This window comes from Arachis ipaensis, chromosome B03, assembly GCF_000816755.2.
Source record: "Arachis ipaensis cultivar K30076 chromosome B03, Araip1.1, whole genome shotgun sequence".
NCBI lineage: Eukaryota > Viridiplantae > Streptophyta > Magnoliopsida > Fabales > Fabaceae > Arachis > Arachis ipaensis.
Genome location: NC_029787.2, coordinates 23,418,065 through 23,432,089, shown reverse-complemented (window position 1 = coordinate 23,432,089; position 14,025 = coordinate 23,418,065). Strand labels below are relative to the sequence as shown.

Sequence of the window (14,025 nt, the reverse complement as noted above, 5' to 3'; positions counted from 1 at the left end):
AATCAATATGTCTGTCAATTTTTTTGTTAAAAAAAATTAGACAAAACAATCTCTCATCATTATTTAATAAAGACGTGAAAGTTTTTAAAAATTTTAAAATTCTTATATTAATCTCTTCATGGCAAAGACAAACAATTTGATGTTAGAATTGATTTGTAACAAAATAAAGTTTGATACTAATTTGGTAATTAAGATTTGTTAGGAAGTAATGTGTGTGACTTGAGAATTAATTTGGAATATTACTCATCATATTTGTTATTTAGTTAATGAAAAAATAATCATTTTTAAGAATTTGTTTGGTTGTCATTTTTATTTTATTTTTTTATTATCAGTATTTTTTATTTTTTTTCACAAAATTTTAAGCACAAAGCTTTCTAAAAGTAACAACACAAAAAAATACAAGCAAAATAGAGTTATAGCTCAAATGGCATAGTCTCCCCATACTCAATTAAGAGGTTGCGGGTTCGAGTCTCCTATCTTTGGTTAAAAAAAAAAAGTAGAGTTTTCATTAATAATGATAATTTGCAAGTTAAATATGGATGTGATAAGCATTTAAGCCAAAAATACTCTTATGTTATCACCCTAAGTAAAAATGTAAACCTGCATATGATATACACTACAACAGAAGCGGTAGATAATGATGGTTGATATTTCTATTGTGGCGGTTTTTTAACCGTCGCTAAACATATAGCAAAGGTTGATTGACCGCTAAAACATATGGCATTGGTAAACCTTTAGCGGCAGTTTTATTTGATCGCTGGAATAATCGCTATTAAATGGGATTTAGCAGCGAAAAATGTTCTGCGGCAGTTAACGACCGCTGCTGTTTACCAGAACAGATTTGAGACCCTTCTCGCGGTAGTTAGATAACCGCCGTTATTTACTATAATTAAAAAAAGTAGATTTTGCAGCGTTCAATAGTAACCATCGCTAAACTTTGTATTTTTTTTTATTTAAATATTTTATTTGAATTTTCATTTCACATCACAATCAACATTTAAAAATCTTTTAATTTGAAGATGTTACATATTAATTTAATTGATTATGTTTCCAATTATAGTAAAAAAAAAACATAAGTCATGTAAAACACAATGCTAGAAAAATTCAAATTATACATATAAATCACAAAATAAAAAAGTTAATAGCAAATTGTCCTCAAAGTGCACTATTCATAAAGGAAACAAAAAAAAAATTGTTAAAAGATCTCTATTTTGTTGCCCTTCCCAAAGACTTCAGCTGTGCATCAATTTCAGGTGGCAAAGTGTCTCCTTGCTGTTAAATTATGTATCTTAATAGATTCTCCATCGTCAATCTCTTTGCCTTCTCTTCTGCTGCCTCTGCCTTTAGTTTTGCTGCCGCTGTCTTTTGTAATCTCCTTCTGATACTCCTGAATTTGCGCTCCAGAGTTTGATTGTTGTGTAGTATTACGGATAATTTTGGTTCGACATGGTCCAAAACCTAACGGCTGAACTTGTCCTGAATGCTCCTTTCCAAGGACTCGCGCAAGCGAATCACTATGTGAAATCTCCTTCAAGGAACCATCTTGGCTCTTGATATTTGCAATCGCTTCCTATCGATATACTAGAGTTGGGTTATTGTGATTTCGAAGTTAGCAACATGAATAAAGCAAGAGATGTAAATAATTATTAACCAATACTTACTCCAACAACACGCGCATCATCATTCATATACGAGCTATCCTTTTTTTTATGAGTCATAGCTTATATCTCTCCTCTACCAATGTGTCTTTGCTGTAGTTTCTCCTATAACTACATTAAATATTTACACAATCATACATGTAACATATGAATATCACAAAACACGAAAAATATATGAAAGATAATAGACACATAATTACCTCTTCATCCTTTCGCCTTGCCAATGTCTTCGAACCCCCAGTATGTGTATAAAGTTGCTTCGACCGATTTAGAGCATTTTGTCTACACTTTTTCTATAAATAAAGACACAAATACAATTAATCATGTAATGAGTTTTAGAACGTAATGACACCTTAATAGTGCCCCAATCTTTTTTTTTAAGGGTTAGAAACATATTGGACTGGTATTTTGGGTTTTTAATTCTATCACTTTCAATCAATCATTTTATTCAGGTATTCAAAATGTTTAAAATTGCAACACTAAATGGAGTACCAAGTCAATGTTAATTACCTTTGTAGAGTCCTTCAAACGATATTAAAGGAACCATTTCCACTACTGTGCATTTATTCCTGATGGTTTATGCTTAGCATTTTCTTCTAAACTCTTTCTCGTCATAAAATTTGTGAAATAAGTTGTTTCTTTCTTCTTTCCAAATTTTTCCTATCTTTTGAATCATTATCCGCTTTTTTTTTCCGTTGTCATCCTCCTCATACCAAAAGGTCCACTAAAAATTTGAGACATAATGCGATGCATGTCAATAAAAGGAAAAATAAGGACATATAGATCATATTTTACATAACATAATAAGCTATGAAAATTAACATTACACCTTAACTGTGTCGTATGCATGTTCTTTCAGAGCACTGTCCATTATCTTCCAACTCTCTTCATTAATGGAAAAATATTGAAAGTTAGCACCCAAACTCCCTAGAAACCCATTTAACAATCTAGTTGTCTGATCGATCAGTTGCAACTCTGTATTAAACTCCAAAATGATCTGTCTACTAGGAGGAAGTACTATAGCTGCCTTGACACTCAAGTTCATCCTTTTTGTGACGCTATTGTCTAAGAAACAAATTACAAGGTTTAGTTGCATTATCGTTGCCTAAAACTCAAATAGAATACTAAAGTCATCCAATTATAATTAAATAATCAAAACTGTAGGAGAAAATTTTACCGACAATAGCAACAGTCCAATCATCCGTATCCTTGCGATTGTTTGGATTGTTACGGCCTACAACTTCTTCTTCAGCATATAAGTTGTCAATGTGATCATCCCATGACTCAACCTTATCAGTCTCAGGATCATAATCTTCATCCTCCTAAGATATTTGGGCAAGCTTAGCAACATGTTCAGTCTCTGTGCGTCGTGCAAAAGCTTCATCGGCATCATTCTGAGTTGACGGAGCTAGCCATGTTTCAATACGCAGTGGACGGAATGATCTATTTTTTTCCAGACATCTGAGCATTGATATGCTGAGTTTTGTCAACAGTGTCGGCATCGGGGATACAGCTGTATCATAGTCTCCTAGGCATATTTTTAAACCTTCACACAAACTAGAGTCGTTATATACTTATTAGAGAGTAGAATCTACAAAAATACCAATAACAAAAAAGGAATAATTTTAAAATTTTAATGTAACCAAATAAATGATTAGCCTAAACTAAAAATCACATCTATCATGAAAAGAATGCAATCAAATTATTAAGATTACATGGCAAATACAATGAATCCTTGAAAGTAAATACACAACACTAATTCATATTTCAATGTGGCATTTTTTAGAAAAGAGTAAACAATATCTTTTAAATTGGGTTATGACTAACATTTACAACATACTCACGAATTAAAAATAATTCAGAAAAAAACAATCTGGTGCTATTAAAAATAGATTTTTTATATGTTACTCCCAACTACAACGGTTAACAAGCTTACTAATCACTCAATAAAATATAATTAAAGTCCATCAAACTTGAATAAGGTTTTAACAAAGTTATAGTTAAAAATTAAGGATAATAACATATCACATCACAATTTTCATGACACATTTTGAGAAAAATAACTAAGGTCTTCATTGAACTTGTTTCTTGTATTAGGTCTTTACTAGTCATAAATAAGTCTTAAATAAAATAAATTAAATCTAAGTTGTACATGAGTTTTACAATAAATCAAAACATAAATGGTTGACATAAATCATAACATGCATAACTCTTCCATAACAAACTAGAAATTACAAAAAATAAATTCACATAACAGAAGTTCACATGAGACATTAAGTTTTATGGACCATCCCTTAACCTAATTGGCTCACAAATCACTAATTAGGAGCTGGAAGACATACTAATACTAAAAATTCTTGATCAATTAGATTTTTATGTAGCCACTACCTCAAAAAACAACTCACACATAGAAAGTTTTTATCATGAAAGATATACTAATAATAAAAAATTTAATTAATTACAAGGCATAATTTTATTAGCAAAAATTCCAATATCAAGCTAATTATTGTGGTCCGTTAATTTCTACTTCTTTTACCTATAATAATATAAATTATTTTTGAACATCTAATGAATTGATTATTTTTCAGTCAATATTAATTATTTTTTTTAATTTCTTTTAATTTTATCTTAAATTCTAAATACTAAATCTTAAACTCTAAATTCTAAATTTCAGATTTGAAACTTTAAGTCCTAATTCTAAATCATAAAACCCCTAAAAATAAGGATTTACAAAAAAATAGTTAATATTATCTAATTAAAAATTGATTCCTTATATTTATTCTTATTGTTATGAAATATTTAGACTCAAATATGTTAGCAATCCAAATCCAAAGTGTAATTGAAAAGTGCTGCTTATAACATTTTTATTCTGGCACTCTTGAACTAGCTAGTTTGGTCCCTTCTAATATATAGTTCACAATCTCCGCTCATTGTGCAAACAGAAGTAGATCATTCCTAATTTCATCAAAATTCTGTTTTGCATATTTGTATAATTGTTTAAATAACGGAGAAGAATACAAAGAAAAGAGAAAAGTAAAGACAAAAAATTAAGTGTAACCTACTAGCTATCCAAAATCCACCACCAGCTACAGTGAAACACCTTGCACCTACACCCAGAGCAGCAGCACTTTGCACCAATGCACCCCTATTTTCATTTTATATTTAAGTGGTAGAGCAGAGTAAGAGTTCAAAATCAGAGGCAAATAATATAAGATATTGAAAGAAAGCAAAAACAATTAATAACCAAGTTAATAAAATAGAAAAACTCACCACAAACACAGTAGAGCAGTGATCTCAACAAGGACCAGAGCCACCCAAAGACAGTGGAAGACCGTATACAACTTCCAACCAAGGGGATCACGAGCACAAACCGCGTATGAAACTGGTCACAACACGAAACCAACTTGCAGCATAGGAGAAAAAAACAACAGAAGCGTGCAGCAGAGACTTTAGAGGAGAGAGTGACGCAAAGGTACGGCAAGAGTGGGAGGCTTGTAGCCCCAACAGACGATGTCTGAATGTGATGTGAAGGTGTTTGGCTTAGATTAGGGTTTTGGGTAAAATAGTGGCTGATGAGGAATATAGACATGGGTGAAACAAAAAGCTAAAAGTTTGGTTGTATTTCAAAAATCTACTATGTAATTTTGGGCCTAATTTGTACCGTTAAATTAAATCAAACTTTTATAAATTATATTTGTGTAAATTGATCCTTAATCATAATAATGCAATTTAAGTTGTTAATTAAGCTGCATATAACGTTAAACTTCTATTAATATGAATTGAATTGTTCGTTTGTTATATTTATTATTTTTTTCTGCTTAAACAACAAATTTAAAACTAGTTCTTAAACGGTGATAGTGTAGTATAATTCGGTTGGAGTAGATATATTATTATTTCATTTGAATTTCAAATCAAATTTGAATAGTTATAATTTTTTGTTATTGAAAGGCTATATAAATACTCCTATTCTCTTCTACTAACACAGACGGATTCTTATTATGAAATCTTCTTCTCCAATTTTATTCTCTAAAATCAATATCTATTTCTTTTCATTTATTTATTTTTTGTTTCATTATCATATTCCCCTAGGTCTCTGTTTTAGTTCTCAATACTAAAATCATTTCTGCATGTGCATCCAATAATCTTCACTCCTAACTTATGCAAATATCTTTATGAAAAAATTAATTTTTGCCATAATATTTTTTTATATTTCACTGACCCATTTGAAAATGTTTTGATTATCTTCTTCAGGATTTCTCGTTAACATTGGTGGTACAAATTTTTTGCATTCTAACTAATGATTATAAACAAAAGACCTCCAATGATTATGTTCATGTCTATTTACTTTATGTGCCATTTTAATGTTTTTTTGTTTTTAACTAATTCCTTTTAATTTTAAAATTAAAAGTTCATAATTTTTATAATTTAATTATTTCGCTATCAAAAAAATATAATTTATTATATATACCACTACAAGAAAAAGCGTGTTTATCAACGCCAAAAATCGACGGCTATTTCTGCCGTCGATAATTTTCGACGGCCTGCTGTCGATATCACTAAAAAAATAATTAAAAATAAAAATATTAAAATCGACGGCCTAGTCGTCGATATTTTTATAATGCATTAATTTATTTCCCTATTATCGTCATATCATAGGCGAACCAGAAGTCGAAAATAAAATCGACGAATATGGCGTCGATTTTATTATTTTAAATATCGACAATTTTGCTGTCGATAAATTTGAACAGTCTAGATTACTTTCTAAAATGGAATGGACGGTCTAAATTTAATCTATATAATAGACGTTATATGTGTTGTTTTTTTTATATTAAAATCGACGAATATGACGTCTATTTTATTATTTAAAATATCGACACCTTTGCCGTCGATAAATTTGAACAGTCTTAATTGCTTTCTAAAATGGAATGGACGATATAAATTTAATCTATAAAATAGACGCTATATGTGATGTTTTTTTTAAATAAAATCGACAAATATGCCGTCGATTTTTTCACTAAAACCACATGTTCTTGCGTCAACTCCCGCTTCCAAAGTTCAGAAACGCAAACTTCCCCAAATTCAAGCTAGGTATTCTTTGGTTGACTTCGCTAGGTATTCTTCAAGTTAGGTATCCTTTGATTGACTTCGCTTTCTCTTCCCACCGCCTCCGTCCGACACCACCACCGGCGACCACCATCGCCTACCCTCTCTTTCTTCCTTCTTCTCTTTCTTCCCCATTTCTCCATTTCTTCATTCCTGCGTGTGACACCCCTGTTCGTGGAGTCACCCTCTGTCCGCGTCTTCAAGCACTGACAAGAAACCACCAGCGGCAGTGACCTTCTGTGCCACCGCGACATCACCACCACCTCACCGCCTCTCCGTTCTTCTTCCTCCTTTCATGAATGCAGGTTCCCTTCCCCTGTTCCCTGTCTTTCTTTTCTTTATTTTCACTACTTTTTAATTCTATTTTTAGAAATTTTGGTTAGGCTTAGGTTTGTTAAAACATGTGTTTCTGGACTGAAATTGTTGTTGGCTGTATCTTTCTGAAATTACTGGGTTGAATGCTGCTTATATTGAATTGAAATTTACTGTTTTGAACTCTGCACACCACATGTTCGGAGAAATGCCTGAATGGAATTTTTGATTTAATTTCTATGTCTGATCAGCATAGGCTTTACATTATCGAACACTTAGCTTAATTAAAGTATCAAGATAATTATTATTTTGACATTAACTAATATGCTACACAATCTCTTACGAAAGCTTATTTTGCCACACAGCACACTACACTACAACTACTACTTTCGGCAGAACAGAAAAGTACATAATATAAAAGCCTCTTGCTAGCTACTACTTTCAGGTTGATTTCTCTCCCTTTAAGTCTTCAAGTTTAATTAGCTTATGGTGTCTTGCTTGAGTTGTAAGAATTAAAGTTTAATTTGCCAAAGTTTCTTTGATATGCACGTTAGAAATATTTTAATGACTTAAAGGGAATGGGAACCGACAAACAGTGCTACTGCTGCTTTGTAAAAACAAAAAGTGATACTGCTAATGCTAACTTCACAACTTCCTCGTGACTGGATCAGCATTACTCAACGTCACAGCATTACTATTTATTTGCTAAGTAGTAGTGAGTGTGGCAGCTAATAGGATAGCTAGCAATAATGAAATAAAGACAAAAAGAGATTTCACTACTTATATTCACTACTAATAGGATAGCTAATAGGATAGCTAGCAATATACTTATGTGATTTCTGATTCTCTCTTTTTTTTTCTAAACAAAAATAGTATTCATATTGTTATAATAATAAAAATAAATATTTCAGTGCATGCCCATTGCTATTGCCATTACCATATTTTAAAAAAAGTAGTACTTTTTAAATTAAATGGATGGTTGCTTGATTCGTTGTGAGCTTCCGATCAAGTTGCCAGTATATTATCCTCTCAAGAATACGAGTGGTTAGTTTTATTCAATTTTTGTTTCTTCTGATCTCTAAGTGTTAGTTTGGATTGGTGTTAATTTTGCTTTGTATGTTCTGCTGGGGTTGTATTTTGAAATTAACTTCAATCAATTCATTGTTTTTGCATTGCCATGTAATAAAGCAATCTAGGGATTGGAAATCAGGGTTTGTGAGCTAGTAGCATTAATTGATAATACTTTGATGATGAAAGTTATAGAGCACAGGACTTATGAGATGCAATGAAAACTTTAGCTCCAAGTAAAATGGTTGATTATGATATTCTTCATTTTAATTGTTTAATTGCTGCTGATGTTATATGATAGTATTTGTGATTTATTTTTAGTGGTTATTTATTTTTTTGGCCTGCTACCATGAATCATGCGCATTGTGAATTGTGAAATGACTTCAATCATCCATTTTGTGATATTTTCTTCATCTTAGAATGCAGATACCATCCAAGTTAGTGTTCTCTTTAACAGCTTAGGGCCATTATCAGCGTCTGCTGTGCCTGTTGCAGAGTACATTCCAAGTCAGGAATCAGGAGTTAGGATCAAATTAATGTCCTAAATCCTATATGTTAGCATGATTTTTTTTGGGTATTTTTTTAACTGAAGTTGAATTATTACCTTCAGCCCAGGATGAAGTCAGGCTCCTTGTTGTGGATATTAAACTAGATGTACTCTGCTATGCTTCTAAGAAGCTCCCCTTGAGGCATGCAGTTTCAAGATTAACCATCCCTGGTTTAGCTGATCAGTTAAATGCATTGCAGATTCAATGTTGCCTAACCTTTTGGGACAACACCCGCAGGTGAGGCAATGCATTCATATATTGGTTAATGGATTGATCAAGGAGGCCATTCATGTAATTGGCTATGGATATGAAGAGAATACTGAATGGGGAAAAGAGGTGAGGCTTAAACGTTTCATTCATGTGTTGTTGACTTGTTTACTAACTAAAATGTGTTGTTCTTGTTGTGTATTCATTCAGATTGGTTGGATTTATAGATCAGTGATAGAGGATATCTTAACTGGATTCAAGATGCACTGTAGAGGATGGAGATCAATTTAGTGCATGCCATTAAGGCCAGCATTCAAAGGGTCATTATCATTCCAACGGTAGTTTCTTGTTGCTTATTGTTCCTTGCCAGCAATTTGCCTTCTCTCTGGAAAGTTCATCATTCCAACGGTAGTTTCTTCATCTTTTATTCTTCTTAACACATCATAACACAGACACAATTGTTACAAGTTACAACTAATAATGTCTTGCACTAAAGAAAACAATTACTGAGTAACTGGTTTTAAATTATCAGACAAAGATAATCTGGTTTTATGCAGTTGTAAATCACTTCTTGAAATTGAATATAATTAAAGCAAAATGGCTCTTAACTCTATTTCTTTGTAGTATCACAAATTAAATCACTTACTTTGATCTTATAGGGATGGGGTTGTGCTTATCGCTCTCTCCAGACTATCATTTCATGGTTCAGACTCCAAAACTACTCATCTATAGAGGTTTCTTCTCATAGGTATTTTCAGTTTGCCTCATCTTAAGGATGGATTTTGTTACTAGGGGATATGTCATTTCATTTTAATATTTCTTAGAAGTAATTTAATCTTAGCTTATTTCTGTATTTTCTCTTCAGATTTACAGCCAATCTTATCAATGGTTTCCATACTTCAGAAGGCGCAGAGCTAGCTAAGTGAGCATTCAGGGCTTTGAACAGCAGAGTTTCCACTTTTATTGGCATATTTTCTCCTAATTTCTTCTTGATCTTTTCATTTTTAGGAAGCAAGTATCAAAGCTGGGAAGATTTTCTCCATTAGCTTCTTATGGAGTTTCTTCCAATGGTTTTTCACTGCTGGTGATGATTGCGGATTTTCAAGCTTCCCTACAGTTGGTCTACAGGCCTATAAGAACAAGTATGTGACTCACTCTATATCTTGTTGATGAATCAAAGTATCAAACAGAAGAAGTGTTTAAAACACTTATTTCAATAAAGGACATGTAAATATATTCGCAAAACCTCTATCCTCTAAAAAATATGCTTCTTGAATGTCAAATATTAGCCAACTTTGTATTGTAATAATAATAAACCAATAAAAGAAAAACTAAGATGAAGCATTTCACCTTCTAGTGTTAGTCTTAGCTTGATGGGGTAGCACTTATTGATCCTCAATGAAATAATGCCTTTTTTTATTAATTGTTTATTGTTATATAATAATAGATTTGTACTTTGTTTTTCATTTCCTTTAACCACTTGCTTATCTATTTGTTATTTTCTTGTGCATAACAGGTTCTACTTTGATTTTTCCGCTACTTATGTTGGGATTGGGATGATTTGCCCATATATAATCAATGTATCCCTGCTGATTGGTGGAATTCTCTCATGGGGTGTCATGTGGCCACTCATTGCTAATAAAAAAGGTGATTGGTATGATGCAAAACTTAAGCCAAGCAGCTTAGAGGGCCTTCAAGGTTACAAGGCAAGTCATCCTTTACCATTCAATTTTCACTATGTTCCGTATTTTGTAACATTAACCTTTAGGTTAATTAAATGCTAATTGATTAAACGTTAACCTTTGGTTTTTCTGTTCTAACTGGACAACATATGCTGAGCCCTAGGCAAAGAAGGCTGAAAAAGATCGTTAATGGTGTATGGTGTGGGTGGAAGAAAGCTGTTGATAGCAAGGGAAAGAATTTCTTCTTGCATGATAAGTTTTATAATCTCCTTCTACTACAAAGACCTAACATGGTTTGATAGGATCATTTTCATGGAGGGTAACAGTTCTTAGTTTGTACCAATTTTCTTGCAATGGAACGGTAGTTTTTCATGGTTAGAATTTGATAATTCAGTTAATTAGTTGACTTACTTTTGGGTTGGTGTTTGTAACTGGCATTGTGTGACTGTAGTCTATTATACAGGATTTACCGCTGTTATCTATTTGAGTTACTTGGACAAGTAAATGATGCCAGCAAAGGGTATTCCAAGATAATTAAAGTATTATTTTATCATTTTATTAACCTTTTTACTTTAGAGGAATTTGATCCTTCAACTATAATAGTTAATTTTTGTAATAATGATTCTTTTAAAGTTTTGTAGTTTAATATTTTAGTGCTTTCATTAAGAATTAAGTTGACTAATAAAAAAGGGCTACTGTGAAAATTTATTTGTCTTAAATCTTTATGTTAGAGGGTTATTTATTATTTTGATAAGTTTGTAAACTCATTATTTAATATTTAGTATAAATTTTATTTTTATATTTAAAATTTTATTTGTATTAACGGTTTACTATTTTTCAAATAAAAAATAATGAAAACATATAACTATTAAAATCGACGGCAAAGTTGTCGCTTTTATAAGAAAATAGACAAATCTAAATAATTAAATCGACGGCAACTGTGTCGCTTTTATTCAATCACATATCAACGGCGCTGTCGTCGATTTTATTAAACATATTATAGACAAAAGTATTGTGGATTTTATTATGTTAAATATCGACACAAAGGCTGTCGATTTTATTGAATCAATTATCGACAAAGAAGACGTCAATTTTAAATTATAATATCGACGGCAATGTTGTCGATTTTATTAAGAATGTAAAATTCTCACACCCATATTACAGACGGAACGAACGTCGATTTTATTAAATTATTATCGACGGCCATGAAAGCCGTCGATTTTATTAGCATTTTGAAAAATCAACAAGCTTTATAGCGACCAACTGCGCCGTCTATTTTGCCGTCGAATTTCAATGTTATCGACGGCTTAGCCGTCGATTTGGCCATCGATTTTAACGATGTTTCTTGTAGTGTACTTACAATTACTACTTTACCACCATGACATAAAGTATAATTAAATTTGATAAACGATAGTCACTAATATATTATTTAACACATAATTATTGTTTTAACTTATTTTTCAATTATTTATGTTGTATTTAAAAAATTGAATGAATACTAATGTATCTGTTTTTAATTTAGAATTATGAACCCTGAATTTCAATTTTTGAAAATAAAAAAGTTTTTCAAAAATAAAGTTAAACCTTATTTGGCAGACCACATTATTATTATTTTAATTTTAATTAGGAGATTGATCTATTTATTCCCTCTTAATGAATATAAATCTTAATTATAAAACAATGTTTATGAGGTCAATGTTTAATAATGATTCTCGTGCTTAATAAATTATCATTTGTTTAACTAAATTTTGCAAATGTGCACCCTACATTTAAAATAAACATTGGTGCCTTTGCCGAAGTCTTTGAAGTCAAAACCGTACCATGGTGGACGACATCCCTAAAGGTTTGTACATAGTTTCTAACTCTTAAGCCGTAGAAGATGAGTGACATATCAACGAGTGTGCATTAGTCATACGTTCCCGAGCTGATAGGAAAAAAAGTGCGGTCAGAGATGCGCATCCTTTCGATTCCAAAAAGACACAGAATAAGCTCACAAGTACACTGACTTGAAGCATCCAGGCCAAGAAATTCCACAAAGATCATGGGACTTGTCTACGGACATCAAGGCCAGTTGGAAGAACTCGAACAAGTACTAAAACGATAACGAGAATCCGAAAAAACCCTGAGAAGGGAGGTACAACGACAAATGGGATTGGAAGAAAAGCTCTTAAAACCGGAATCCGACTTAGTTGAGGTCACCAACCAAAGAATTAACTTTGCCATGCATTCTGATCTCAACAAAGTCTCAGAGGAATATAAAGAATTCTAAGATCGAAGTTGTTTTTAATTTTCCTAATTCACCCGTATCATTGTCTTTTCTTGTATATTTATGATTGAATGCAAATATAGAAGATCTTATAGTACACGAGGTAATCTAATTACAATACTTTGTTGACATCGTTAGACAAAAAATTTTCAAATTCTGATTAATTTGATTTTTTTAAGGTAATTGAAATCTAGTGTAACGGTTCAAGTAAATTAAAAGAAGAGAAAATAATTAAAAACCCATAATATAAGAGGATATTATAATTTTCCTTCCACTTATTTTTGTTAGGTCGTTGTGAAACGACGTTATGCATGGTTGAATTATGCATTTCTCATTGGCCTTTGTTGAGGTTTCCTTGTGAAAATTGGTGGTCTAAATCTTTTATGGTCTAAATAATGATTCTAAACAAAATACTTTTTGATTATTGTGTTTAGGTCAATTTATTAAGTGAAGCCAGTATAACTTTATTTAATATTTAACTAAATATTTAAAATTTTAATTTTTAAATTAATTAAGTTTTATATTTTGAAAATTGCATAACAAACCATATTTGATGAAAATGTTTTTAAATTTTAAATTAAAATTTGTATACGATAACATTGCTACTTTTTCTAACAATTCATATCTGATAAGAACCCAATTTAAATTTTAAATAGTTAATTTCGCTACCAAACTATTATCTTAATTTTGCACAAACTAATTTTCCTATATTTTGTTATCATGATATTAACATGCGGTTAAAATAGTACCTATCTATTATTCAAATTTGACTTTCAACGGTTAGAAAATTTTGCATTTCTTAAGGCTAATATAAAGACTTGTATTTTGCCATTTTTCAAAATTCTCAATTTCCAATGTGAAGAAATGTGTCAGGTAAGTTTATTCCCATCACGATTATTACTAACACAAAAATTAATGTATTGAATTTTTTATTTTCTCCTTTATCCTTCTCTTTCTGTTATGTTAGTGTTCTATATAAAAACTTTCTTTGGATTTAATAATGTTATTTAAATGATTAATGTGGACATTAATTCTATACTTTTTTACAATTCATAATGCAAAAATTTATAAATTTTGTTTGTATTTTTCCTATTTAATTTATGTAAGTATTACATGCTGGCGAGAGGATTTATTTAATTTTACTATACACATAAATAATCCCATTTATTTTTTATGCTATT

General features: G+C 31.1%; 1 long non-coding RNA gene across 10 annotated transcripts; it reads left to right on the top strand.

Annotated features, from left to right (window-relative positions):
• Nucleotides 6,687-11,136, top strand: LOC107629798. 10 transcript variants are annotated; one of them, XR_002359021.1, is made up of 9 exons: nucleotides 6,687-7,066; nucleotides 7,439-7,518; nucleotides 8,568-8,648; nucleotides 8,752-9,025; nucleotides 9,107-9,304; nucleotides 9,556-9,644; nucleotides 9,762-9,818; nucleotides 9,905-10,038; nucleotides 10,413-11,136. It is a non-coding gene; the product is annotated as an uncharacterized LOC107629798 (long non-coding RNA). The 10 variants fall into 10 exon arrangements; XR_002359020.1 differs by having other exon boundaries at nucleotides 8,568-8,662; XR_002359025.1 differs by having other exon boundaries at nucleotides 8,568-8,715; nucleotides 8,889-9,025.